This window comes from Vulpes lagopus, chromosome 6 (genome assembly GCF_018345385.1).
Source record: "Vulpes lagopus strain Blue_001 chromosome 6, ASM1834538v1, whole genome shotgun sequence".
NCBI lineage: Eukaryota > Metazoa > Chordata > Mammalia > Carnivora > Canidae > Vulpes > Vulpes lagopus.
Genome location: NC_054829.1, coordinates 71,951,035 through 71,963,690, shown reverse-complemented (window position 1 = coordinate 71,963,690; position 12,656 = coordinate 71,951,035). Strand labels below are relative to the sequence as shown.

General features: G+C 54.9%; 1 protein-coding gene across 3 annotated transcripts in view; it reads left to right on the top strand.

Annotated features, from left to right (window-relative positions):
- Positions 1-12,656, top strand: part of RIN3 (Ras and Rab interactor 3) — a 105,139-nt gene that overhangs the window by 48,864 nt on the left and 43,619 nt on the right. The window lies entirely within an intron of this gene.

Here is a 12,656-nt window from a genome sequence, read left to right as displayed (position 1 = left end):
TGAAATGGGCCTACCCAGAGGGTTCCAGGCTCTGGGTAAATCCCGTCTGACATAGATGCCCTCCTTACAGTCCCTGAAGGGAGGAAGGAACCACCAATCTTCTGAGGCCCCCTGTGGCTGTGGTGGCTGCAGCAGGGGTCAGCTTGCAAGGAAGTGGGCAAGGGGAAGGCCCAGACCTGGAACTCTGGCCTTTTGATGGGATTCCCCACATGCTCAAAGGAGAGAGATGAGGGGATCCCCCAAACCCGGGTGGTCAGCCCCATCTGTGGCCCTGCTCAATTTGCTTTGAGTGAGAAAGGCTCACGTCAGCCACATCTGTGTTTCTGTGTGCTCGGGTTGCCCTCTGGTTCCTCGTTAAGGGTTTCTTTGCAAAGCACGGAACCGATAGCTCAGACTGGTAATGCCATGAGGACAGACAGCCCTGAACTGCAAGCCTGCCCTCTGTTGAGCATGGGAACTGCATGGAGGGGCAGCCACCACTCTGAACGAGCATGACCACCTGCCACATCCTCCCCTTGCTGCCGGGAGTGCAAAGAAGGCTTTGCAGTGTCTGGTTGCCATGTAGCTTCCCAGGGACTCTCAGGGGCCAGATGTGTGTGGCAGGGGGTGCAGAGAACCAGCAGAAGAGACACTGGGTGCCTTTATGGTGCCAGTTAGCCACCTGGCCTGGGAACTCTGGCTACTGTTTCACTCATTTGCACCTTTTGAAGGTGGTGACGCTGACACATGTATGTGATGGTGTTTTTTTCCTGCTGGCTGCCAAAGAAAGAAAGAAAGAGAGAAAGAAAGAAAAGGGAAAGAGAAAGGGAGGAAAGGAAAGGGAAAGGGAGGAAAGGGAAGGGAAGGGAAGGGAAGGGAAGGGAAGGGAAGGGAAGGGAAGGGAAATACCAGTTGGCCCTGTGTCCAGAAAGGGAGCCATCAGACAGTGGTGAACGACATGGCCTGGCCCCCACAGAGAGTGACCTTCTGGCACATTTCTGGGGCAACTCCACCCCACTTCCTGCCTGTCCCCGACCACCTGGGCCAATCCCTTGGCTTTCTAGAGGCTGGCCTGTTGAGCTCGGTTAGGGTTTCTTCTTGCCCAAGCAGATCTCCCACTCTGAGGTCTGTGGTTTTAGGCCATGTAGTGGAAGCTGATAGATCCACTTGTGATTAGGAAACAGAGCCCCACCTCACGGGTCAGCACGGTGAGTCTGGTTGGTGCAGAGGGTCATCGCCACTGGACTGAGGGAACTTTGACACCAAAAAGGAGAGATGAGTTGACCTGGGCAGTACGTGTCTGTATGTAGGAGCAGGTTGCAGTCATCCAGGTTGCCTCTGAGGGCCACACAGGACATTCGCAGTGCTACTCTTGGGTATGACCTGCTCACCAACTGACTAGAATGAGACTTAACCTGTCTTTGGACCACAGTGTGTTAAGTCCACAAAAAAGTGAGGAACGGTTGTTATTATTAATGTCAAGGTTGGGATGGGCAAAGCGAGCTGTTGCTGTCGTACCAGGGAGACAGTACTGGGTTGTGGTGAGCCTTCTGTGCTGGTCACAGCAAACCTGTCCTGAGAGCATGTGCTTCGGAAGGCGGGTTGTCCTACAGCGCTCTTCTGTGTCCATCGCTTTGCACATCACACAAGCTACTGAACTTCTCTGTGCTTCGGTTTCTTTGTGTGCAAAATGGGAACAGCTGTTGCACAATTGCTGGAGGATTGAGGAGTGAATATGTGCAGGGCAGGAGACAGTGTGGCCTGTGCATGGAAAGCACTCAACAGCATTGTAACTGTGTTAATCATGATTTCTAGTAAGAAATACACGTTTGGTCTCCATCCCAGTTCCAGGCACAGAGCTCCCCAAACTCATGGGATGTCCTGATACTCACAATGAGCCCCTTTCAACCACACCAGAGTTTATACAGGACTTGAGGGGGGGGGGGCTGGTTGCCAGGGGAACCAACCACCTGAGGCCAAGGGGTGGTGGGGAGGGGGGCTGGAGGGTGAATCAGTCACCATGAAGATTTAATCAATCATACCCACTGGTGATGCCTCCATAAAGACCCAAAGGACAGGGTTCAGAGAGCTCTTGGGTTGGTAAGCACGTGGAGTTTGAGGGAGAGTGAGGTACGCAAACAGGGTGGGCAGGCTCTCCCCTCCCTGCCTCTCCCCATACCTTGTGCTGTGTGCCTCTTCCATCTGGCTGTCCCCGACTTCTATCATTTTCTAAGAAATTGGTGACCTTCTATGTAAGGTGTTTGCCTGGACTCTGTGAGCCGCTCCAGCCAGTTAACAGAGCCCAAGAAGCGTTCTGGGAGCAGCCTGCCTCCATCCCCATTGGGTCACCAGCCTCGGGGACCACCTGGACATGCAGGTGGCATCTAAAGGGTGGGGCGGGGGCGACCTGGGGGACCGAGGCTTTAGCCCATGGGGTCCAATGCTACGTCCAGGGGGTCGCTGTCAGAATAGGCTTGACTGGAGGGCACCCGGCTGCTGGAGGAGGACTGCTCAGGGTTGTTGGGGAGAAGCCAGGTGGGAGCCGCTATCAGAGTGGGAGTCGTAGTGTTGCCTGCTGACAGAAGGGGGTATTTCTGGGGCAGAGCCATCACTGCGTCCGGATAGAAAAAGCACTGGGTAAAGACCGACAGTTATAATTTGCTACAGGGATTGAGTGACATCAACTCACACGTCAGAACCGTTGTTTTCTGCAACCCCTCGCTCCCAGAGAACTCTGCTAAGAAGCTGATTCATTCTTCTTATCAGTAGTGGCTGTTGCCCTGGGGAAGGACAAACAGACCTGGAGCAGGAAGTGCCCTGACAACACTGGTGCTTCTGAAGGGACCGCCCTGGTGGGTGAGGGATGCGGCTATCCAGCCTGCCAGGAGGACGGAGGCCTTGAGACACCTGCCCGAGGTCAGGGCCTTGATAGTGCGGCGACCTGGGACAGGCCAGCGAGGCCAAGGAAAGGGAAAGGGGGGGACGCCTTTTCCTGAAGAGGTGGAGGTACTGTGCTGCCTCTCCGGGACACAGGAGCACACAGGGCCTGCCTGTGGGAAGGGGACACAGGAGCACACAGGGGAAGTGGGACTAGGGGAGAAGTGTTGACAGAGATGGGGGAAAGATTTAAAACACAGGGTGTTGGAGGCAGGAGAAGGGGAAGATGAAGGAAATGGGTATGTAGGGGTGAGGGCATCACGCCAGCCTCAGGCCCGAGCGGGTGGCCTCTGTGTGTACAGTGACCACCACCTGCAGGGCTTTTACAGCTTCCGAAAAGTATGTCTAAGGGAAGCCCGTCAACTCAAGTGTTTCAGAGAACCAGGGGCCTCTTTGCAGCCACCCATCTTTTAGGAGTGACTTCAGAAGTGTCAGGGGTCAGGGTCCAGGCCCCAGCACTTCCTGGGCTTTCTGTCACTCCAGAGCAGTGGGTATGGATTAGCTTCACTCAACATTTGCATCCGGGGCATCTATCTTACGTTCTAGCTGTTTCTGCCTCCCCCGCCACCTTCCATGAAAACTTGCTGCCTGGAAATTCTCTAGCCGGTAAACAGATTTCTACTAACAGGTGAAACACTAACGCCACCGTAAAGTAGTGCTACAGCCCTGAGCATGTGCATCTCAGTTCTTAGTAGGAGTAAAAGTGTGAGGACGGATGCGACAGTGATGGAATGTCAGGCATTGGCCAGGAAGGACTGAGTTAGTTTGTCCTGAAATAGCAGAGGAGGGGGCGCCCACCTGTCCTGTCAACATCCTCCCCCGTCCCAGCACTCACTGGGCCTCTACTTGGGTGGACAGTGAAGTTTCCCTGTGTGCCCTTGCCTGATCATTGTCTGTTCCGTGTTTTCCTATCTCCTTTCTCACCTGCTGACTGGAAGCTTCCAGGGTAGAGCTTGTGTGATACGGGATCTGTGGTCCCCATAGCCTGGCACAGGGCAGGGCTGAAACAAGTGTTCAGCAAACACCTGGCCATTCATCACTACTTTGTAACACCTCACACTTGAGCAGACAGATGGCTTGGTCCCAAAGGGCCAAGGGGATGGACTTTGGAACCCAGTGGACCCAGACTCAAGTCCCACCCCTTTGCTTCCATCAGCTGTGAGGTCTTTTCAATGCTGCTCAATACCCAGCCTCACTAAGCCTTGGTTCTCTCAACTGTGAAATGGACTCACAGTGATGGTGAACTGGAACCATGCACAGGACATGTCCACAAGAAGTTAATAGCCCTCCCCCTGCCCACCTGCCCACCTGCCCACCTTCCCTGTTGGCCTGGGTCTGAGGGTGAAAATATCTGGGTTTGCATTCACTTCTCCCACCTAACTAGCTCTGTGAACTAAAGATGTTTGACTCCTGGGCCTCACTTTAACCACAAATGGAGTGAATTAGGCTTCTAAAGGAAATTGTGATGAGGAACAGACAAGAAAATACATGTGAACATACTGAACACCGGGCAGGAAAGCAAGAATGACTCTCTGCCCACCCATCCACCCACCCACCCACTCTTCCATCCCATCCCTCCATCCATCCACCCCTCCATACACCCATCCATCCCTTCATCCATCCCTCCACCCATCCATCCATCTCTCCCTCCATCTATCCCTTCATCCATCCCTCCCTCCACCCACCCATCCACTCACCTATCCATCCATCCATCCATCCATCCATCCATCCATCCATATATACATGGAGCTGGCACCTACTGAGGGGCATGATAAGACCAGATTCTGCTCTTAAAATGAGGGTCATTGGGGAAGCTGAGTAAGTTGGGGCAAGAGTGGAAGAAACAAAGCAAAGTACTTTTACAAGCCCTTCGTGCTCTCCTGGCGGCTCTGTGTGGAGGTTCAGCTTGCTTTGGAGTTTTACCCCATGTTTAGGACTCACCAGGAAATGTTCTTACAGGCTTCAGGGTTTTCTCCTGGAAGAGAAAGCCAATTGTTCCCTCTGAACACCTCTGAAGCACCCCCCAGATTTGCTTTGCTCTGGAGGTTCCCAGGCGGCCTCACCTCTAGGAAGACGGACAGCGTTAGGGCCGGTGTGAGCTTGTGCAAAGTCATGGGCGGGTGTCAGGGAACCAGATTCTAATCTGGCTCCCTCAGTAACCTGCTGTGTGACCTTAAGCAAGTCACTCAGTGTCTCTGGGCCCCCTCACCTCGCATTGCAAGAGATAGATGCACAAAATGCCTTGGGAGGGCAAAGCCACACACAGAGAGGAGGTGCTACTGTTTGGACCTGGGTGGCTGAGGCAGATAAGTGCTGCTCCGTGTCTAGGCAGCCGGGCTGGCCTTTGGGAAGCCACGTTATTATGCCTGTCCCACCAACTTCTTCTTTCTGCCCGAACTATTTAAGGAAGAAACCAGGGGTGGGACCTTTTGGAAAGTTCGGTACAAATGGACTGGTGTCCTCCATGGCTCTTTGTGTCCATCTCTATCTGTCGAGAATCATTCAACAGCTTGCCCTACTTTATCAGCAGTCTTGCTGCGATGACATATGTTTTGTGGTCCTTATTGTTTGTCTTGGTCTCGGTTTTCACAGTGGAAACTTCTAAGGAACTTGGCCCAACAGAACTTCCCCTGCTGGAATATTCTTTAGTGTAGTCATTGTTCCCAGTCCAGGACTGCCCTGAGCAGCCCCCAGTAAGACCCAGTTCCCCAGTAACTAGGCCCTACCCAGGACATTTTATATGGTCTTGAGCACCCAGTTATTAGGGACTTGCCATGTGCCAGCCCACCCAAGAATGCTCTCCGTGTGCCTCTTCTTCCACGTGATCTCACGTCCCTTTTAAACAGAAGCCCCTTGGGGCAGCTGGCTGTCTCAGGAGGTGGAGCATACAACTCTTGATCTTGCGGTGATGGATTCGAGCCCCATGTTGGCTGTAGAGAGTACTTAAAAGTAGAATCTTTAGATGGACAGATTGACAGACAGATGGCCGTCACTGCAGGGGGGCAGTGTGGAGGCTGGAGTGCAGGGGAGACCCCGCAGAGTGAAGACCAGAGGGGACTTGGCAGTGGCCCAGCAGCAGCACGGTGCACATTCCTCCGGCTCCTACAGCAGGTATGGGAGGAGGAGACACACCCCAGGCACATGTAGGAGGAGAACTGACAGCACAGATCTGCAGCACGGCTGAAGGAGGAGGAGGGAACCAGTGGGCTCCCGGGGTTGGGGACCTGTGACGCTGTGGCAGACCTGTGACACTGTGGCAGCGTCACCCTAGGTCCGGGGAGAGAGTGGTTGGCGGGGCAACAGCAAGGAACACGGGGAGCCACCATCTCCCTGGTGCTCGGAGCAGGGCCTGCCACCGAGGAGGTGCTCAGCAAATATGTGCTGAATGAAAATTGAACCAAGCCTTGGGTCCAGGGCTCAGGGGGCAGGGCAGAGCCCCAGGCGGAGGTGAGGTGCTGAGTCTGCCATGTGCCTCTGGGGTGCTCACATCCTTTGGGGTCCAGACACCCATTTCCATCTCTGTTCTAACTGGTAGAAGTGCCACCTGGTTGAATCAGGTGTCAGACTAGAGGAACAGCGTGAGAGTTTGGCACCTTGACCCCTGGGCGGTCGTGGGACCTTCCGCATGTCAGCAGAGGCGCTTTCTCTGTACGCAGGAGTGTGTCCCTTTTCCCGCCCCGGGGCATTCATTGTGATTCAGGAGGGCTCCCGGCCCTGTGGGGGGGGGGGGGCAGGGGATGCAGAGGTCTATATATAACACACCTTTCTTCCGCTGCAACATTCAGACCCAGTGAGGAGCTAGAGAGCAGGTCAGAGCACCCCTTGCCCACTGATGGGCTGATCTAGGAGTGCTGTTTGCCCTACAGCCACCCGGTGTCCTGTCCCAGCCCTGAATTTGCTCCCCAGAGCTGTAGTCCCCCAAGGGCTGAGTCTGCCCTGGATGCTTCCAGCAGGGGCAGCAGAGGAGAGGGCTGCATCCTGAGGCTTGGGCCTGGTGTTTACCAGTGGGTGTGGCCTCTGGAAGCCAGGGACACGTCCCCAGTTCTTGACCCTAGGGCTCGGCTCGTGGTGCTGCTGAGGGACAGGGGCGGGAAGATCCCAGGACCCTCCATCCTGGGGAGCCCTCCGACATCCATTCAGCTCTAGCCGAAGCTGTGGTGTCGAGCGAGGGGCATGCTGGGCACCAAGGCACCCCTGGGCCCCCCACCAGCCCCGGGAGTACATGCTGCCTCTCCTCCTGCCACAGGGTCTCTGACATGTGGCCCACTTGATGTGAGTTTGCTGTGGGGTCAGCCGTGTGGCATGGGGGTCTGCAGCCTGCTGGGGCCTCTCCCACTAGCTGTCAGGGTGGCCCCAGCACGCGACCATGCAGACCAGCCCCTGGGTGACAACACTGCTCTGGGCCCTGCTGCCCATGGGGCAGCGGGCAGGACTCGGAGATGAGGCAAGTTGGACTGGAGACAACTATCAGTTAACATCCACACGGGATTTTGAATATTTAGTATGAAAAAACAGGTAAAATGTCCCACTAGTGACTTGTTATGGTTTGTTGGACTGATCATATTTTGGATATTTGGATTGAATAGGATATTTTATCAGGATCAATTTGGCCTGGTTCTGTTTACCACTCCTAATGTGACTGTAGGAAACCTTAAAACTGCAAACGTAGTTTGCCTCGTGTTTCTCCTGGGCGGCGAGGCCAGGAACCAGCCGCGTTCCGTGAAAGCGTGCTCCGCGGGGTCAGTCCTGGTATCACTTCCTAGCTCTGTGACCTTGGCAAGCCACTGAACCTCTCTGGGCCTCCCTGCCTTTCCTCTAGACCTGAGATGAAATTTTGCACACTCCAGGGTAAGGTCCTGAAGCCAAAGCCAGGTTGTTTTCTGAGCCAAGCTGTTTCTTGATGGGTCCTCCTCTGAAACTCGGGGCTGTTCCCGCCAACTGCAGCCCACGAAGATGGCCATAGCTCATAACTCGCGCTGCCGTGGACAGTTGGACAGCTTGTGCACTGCCCAGAAGTGCTTCATTGGTGACCTGAATGGGGGTTGAAATCCAGCTGGTGTTCTGTTCATCAAGTCATGTGGTTTGCAGGGCTGCAGCCAGGGAGAAGAGGGAGCACTTCTCTGTGGACCAAGAAGTGCTATATCAGGAGTGGTCCCCTGCTTGGACCTCTGAGCGTGGCCAGCAGGTCATCCCTGCTTCTCTCCCTTTCAGCCTCCCTATAGCTCGTGCCATCCCCGTCCCCGGGCCTGGGGTTGGTGGAAGAGGTGGGGGTGCAGCTAAGAGAGGACACAGGGCCGGGGTGGGAGCTTTACAGAGGGCGCTCAGGTGGGCTGGCAAGGAGGCAGGGAAGGGGCTGGGGCTAGCCAGCGAGCAGAGGCCAAGGTGTTTACCCTGGACATCACTGCCAGGCAGGGAGAGAGAAGGGGTCTGTCTGCAGCACGTCCTCAAGTGGCTGTCCTCCCCCAGGTCCACCTACCCGCAGACCTTCAGGCTTCAGTAATCTGTGCTGCAGGGGCTGCCCCTGGGCGGTACCACTTGAACCTGTGCCTGAGGAGCCGGGGGTGCTCTTGTCCTCACTTGGCAGTTAGAGGAAGCAGGTGTCCAAGGGTGAGGCTTCGGGACTAGGGCATGTGGCCAGGGGAGCTGGCTGCCCACACCTGGCCACTCTGTCCATGCTTGGGCTTTGCATACGGCAGGACGAGAGCCTGCCCCTCTGCGAGTTCCATTCCTTGTAGGGGCGGCCAGCAGCTGCCCAGTGGGCACAGCGCTGCCGCCCGGCGCAGGATGATCTGCTCTCTCATCAGGAGCCTTGTCTCTGCTGGAACCAGCGGCTCCAGGGGCCCCTTTCAGTGGACAGGCAGCTGTCCTGCAGCATCGTATTGAAGCAGGTGGAGGCCAGTGCTGGGCCTAGAAGCACAGGGTCCCCTGGACTCCAGAGAAGTTGCTGGTTCCCCCGCTTTCACCTCCCGGGAATAGGGGAAATAATTTTCATTTGCAGAAAATTGAGCCTTTGGACAGAAGAAAGTCCTCTTCCCACCTCAGCCACAAATGGCCAGCTGGGGGTTCCCAGGGCAGCCAGAGGGGAAGGGGCCCAGAGGGACGAGTGGGCCCGGCTGCACCTGCTAGGCCTGCAGCTGACTGCCCGCTGCTCCCCAGACTCTTGGCACAGTGGCTCCAGATTCCAGGTTCAGCACCTCTGGCCTCCCCTGTCAGGGACCCCATTGGGCAATCTTTTGTGCCTTTTAGGAAACAGGATGAGAATCCATTAGGATCGGCCTTCTCACGCTTTCCAGGTGATAGGTTTCAGGGAAGCTTGGCTCAGCAGTGTCAGCACGACCCTGGAGGACGGCCACTTCTGTGACGACCTCTTAAGAAGGCAGTTAAGGAAAAAAAAAAAAAAAAAGAAGTCAGTTAAGGGCAGCCCTTAGGTGGCACAGCAGTTTAGCGCCGCCTGCAGCCCAGGGTGTGATACTGGAGACCCAGCTCGAGTCCCGCGTCGGGCTCCCTGCATGGAGCCTGCTTCTCCCTCTGCCTCTGCCTCTGCCTCTCTTTCGCTCTCTCTGAATAAATAAATAAATAAATAAATAAATAAATAAATAAATAAATATTAAAAAAAAAAAAGAAGGCAGTTAAAAACAAACCCTCACGTTAAAAAAAAAAAAAAACAACCCCGTCAAATTAGAAAATGGGCAAAACACATGAATAAACATTTCACCAAAGAGGGTATACCGGCCAGCAAGTAATCAATCACACGTAAGGGTGTTTCATGTGTTTTTGAAACTCAAATTGAAATGGTGGCAAGGTCTCATTCTACACCCCTTGGAACCGCTAAAATAAAAAAGTGAAAACACCAAACCGACCAGCATGGGGAGAAACTGGGTGGGTCCCGCACTGCTGGTGGGTGCCGGTGGGATTGTGAAGTGGTTCAGACACTCAGGGAAACAGTTTGGCGCCACCTCCAAAACCTGGAGAGGGACGTGCCGTAGTCCCAGCAACCGCGGTGTTGCCGAGCCCAAGAGAAAGGAGGGTGCACGCCTGTGTAGACTCGTTCGTACACAGAGGTCTACAGCATCCCCTGTGCATCCTGACTAAAAACGGGGGCGGGGGGCTCCCGGGAGGCTCAGTGGTGATGCCTCTACCTTGGGCTGTGGACGTGATCCGGGGCCCTGGGGTGGAGCCCATATCAGGGGTGGGGCGGGTCCCTGCTCAGCAGGGGGTCTGCCTCTCCCTCTCCCTCCGCCCCTGCCCCCCTCCGCTCGTGCCCCCTCTCTCCCTCTCCCTTTCTGTTTCTCAAATAAATAAAATATTTAAAAAAAAAAAAACTGGAAACTGCCCTGATGCCTTTTCGTGGGTGAATGGCAAAGCAAACTGGTCCTCCAGGCCTAAAACATGGTCCTCAGTGGTGAAAGGGGGCAGCTGTGGACCCACTTAGCAACCTGAGGCCCCCGGAGGAAGCCACACTAGGTGGAAAAAGGCAATCTCAAATGGACGGAATCCCTTGTAAAACCAATCCACTCCTGTTTTCTGGTCTCCATGACTGTCTCACTGCAACGTGGAAGCTGTAAATGCCAGAAGCCGTGAGCAAGGGCCTAGCACCTCTGTCCTGTCCCCTCGAAGCCCTGGCGGCAACTCGTAGATAACGGGTTTCCTTCTGTAAGCAGACACGGAGCATGGCCTCTGTCATTGGTTGTCGCTTCTGGATGTGCCAGTGTGACTGGCTGGACCCCTTCCCCTCTTCCCCTTCACTGGAGAACTGCCTCAGTCGGGGTCTGGCGTGTGCCCTAGGGACCCCGGGGACTGTGCACAGAGGCCGGCCCCACTCCGGCTGGGCTCCTGGCTTCCACTGCTGTGGAGGCCAGAGGCTCGCCAGGTCCCCCTGGGGCTGCTTCTGACGCCCGTGGGGTAGGGGCACGGGGGCGCTCCAGCGGTGGGGACACCTGCCTTGTTGGCTGTGCCCAGAGGGCTGCGAGTACCACGGACGCAACATCCGCTGAGAGGACATTGGAAACCAGTCTGCTTTGGAGAAGAACTTACAGAGAATTGTATTTTTTTAAAGATTTTATTTATTTATTCATGAGACAGAGAGAGAGAGAGAGAGAGAGAGAGAGGTACAGAGACACAGGCAGAGGGAGAAGCAGGCTCCATGCAGGGAGCCTGACATGGGACTCGATCCCAGGTCTCCAGGATCACGACCTGGGCTGAAGGTGGCGGTAAACCACTGGGCCACTGGGGCTGCCCTGTATTTTCTTTTTTTAAAAGATTTTATTTGTTTATTTGAGAGAGGGAGAGAGAGAGAGAGAGCACACAAGCAGATGGAGGGGGAGGCAGAGGGGAGGGAGATGCAGGCTCCCTGCCAAGGACCCTAGGACCCCGGGATCATGACCTGAGCCACCCATATGCCCCCCAATTTACAGAGAATTTTGGAAGAATAGAGAAAAATGTAGACACTTTACAGTTTCTCTGCTTACTGAAGTCATACATGCTTGTTATAAAAATCCCAGAAAACATAAGTGAAATTCAGTCCAATCTTTGTGTATGGGTTTCTTTTTGTTAAAATAATGGCTTTATTGGGATGCCTGGGGGCTTAGAGGTTGAGCCTCTGCCTTTGACTCAGGGTGTGATCTTGGAGTCCGGGATTGAGTCCCACATCAGGCTCCCTGCATAGAGCCTGCTTCTCCCTCTGCCTGTGTCTGCCCCTCTTATTCTCATGAATAAATAAAAAATCTTAAAGAAAATAATGGCTTTATTTAGTGAGGTACTTATATATCCAGTATCGTACAGTTCAGCCGCTGAGTGTGCTCCACGCAGTGGCTTTTGGCACGTTCATGCTGGTGTGGCACTCACCTCACTGCTATAAGTTCAAGAACGCTGCATCACTTGGAACAAGAGGCCTCGTGCTATACAAGGTAAATGTACTCAGTGCAACTGAATTGTACCCTCACGATGCTTAAATAGCTAAATTGTGAGTTTTTATAGTTTAACACAGTAAAGAAGCAGAAAGCCACACACCATTGATGTCACTGTGAATTTGGTCCACCCTTGGTGCGGGCGCCTGAGGGCCTGGCCAGCCCCACCGCCCCTTTTGGAGTTGTCAGGTGTGCCCGGCACAGGGCGGGGTACAGGGCGGGCCACCATGCATGGCAGCCCGGCCCGTGGGCCACAGCCTCCCAGCTCCAGGTCACAGGGTTAGCCCCTCGCTGGGGAGACAAGTGTTTGCAGAGCACCTATTGTGTGTGGCTTTCCCCTGGGGGAGGTTGGAACACTCCAGAAGGCTCTGGGGCTGAATCCTGAGGGCAGTGAAGGGCAAAGTTGGATCCTTGCCCACGAGGAAAGAGCCAGGAGCAAACGCCCTGGCTGGCGTTCCACCCGGACGGACCTGGCACCGTCCCTTCCTCAGCTGTGCCGCCGAATCCTCCGTGTGCCAGCGGCCCGCGTCCTTACGTGTTGTTATTAGGGCACCACCCCTGCGGTTCTGGCTTCACCCCAATCAGTCTGCGCGTTAACTCGATGGCCTCCGCAGAGACCCTGTTTCCAAGAAGGTCACATCTGCGCATACCGGGACTTAGGGCTTCATCATATATGTACAGGGGATGCGATTTGACCCGTCACAGGTGGATGCTTTATTATCCCTGATTTGAGCTGAGGAAACTGAGGCACGTTTAGGGTAAGTGACAGGATGACGGATGCATGTTCACATTCAGGCATCGGGCTCCCCCAGGCCAGCGGACGGGCGCGGCACA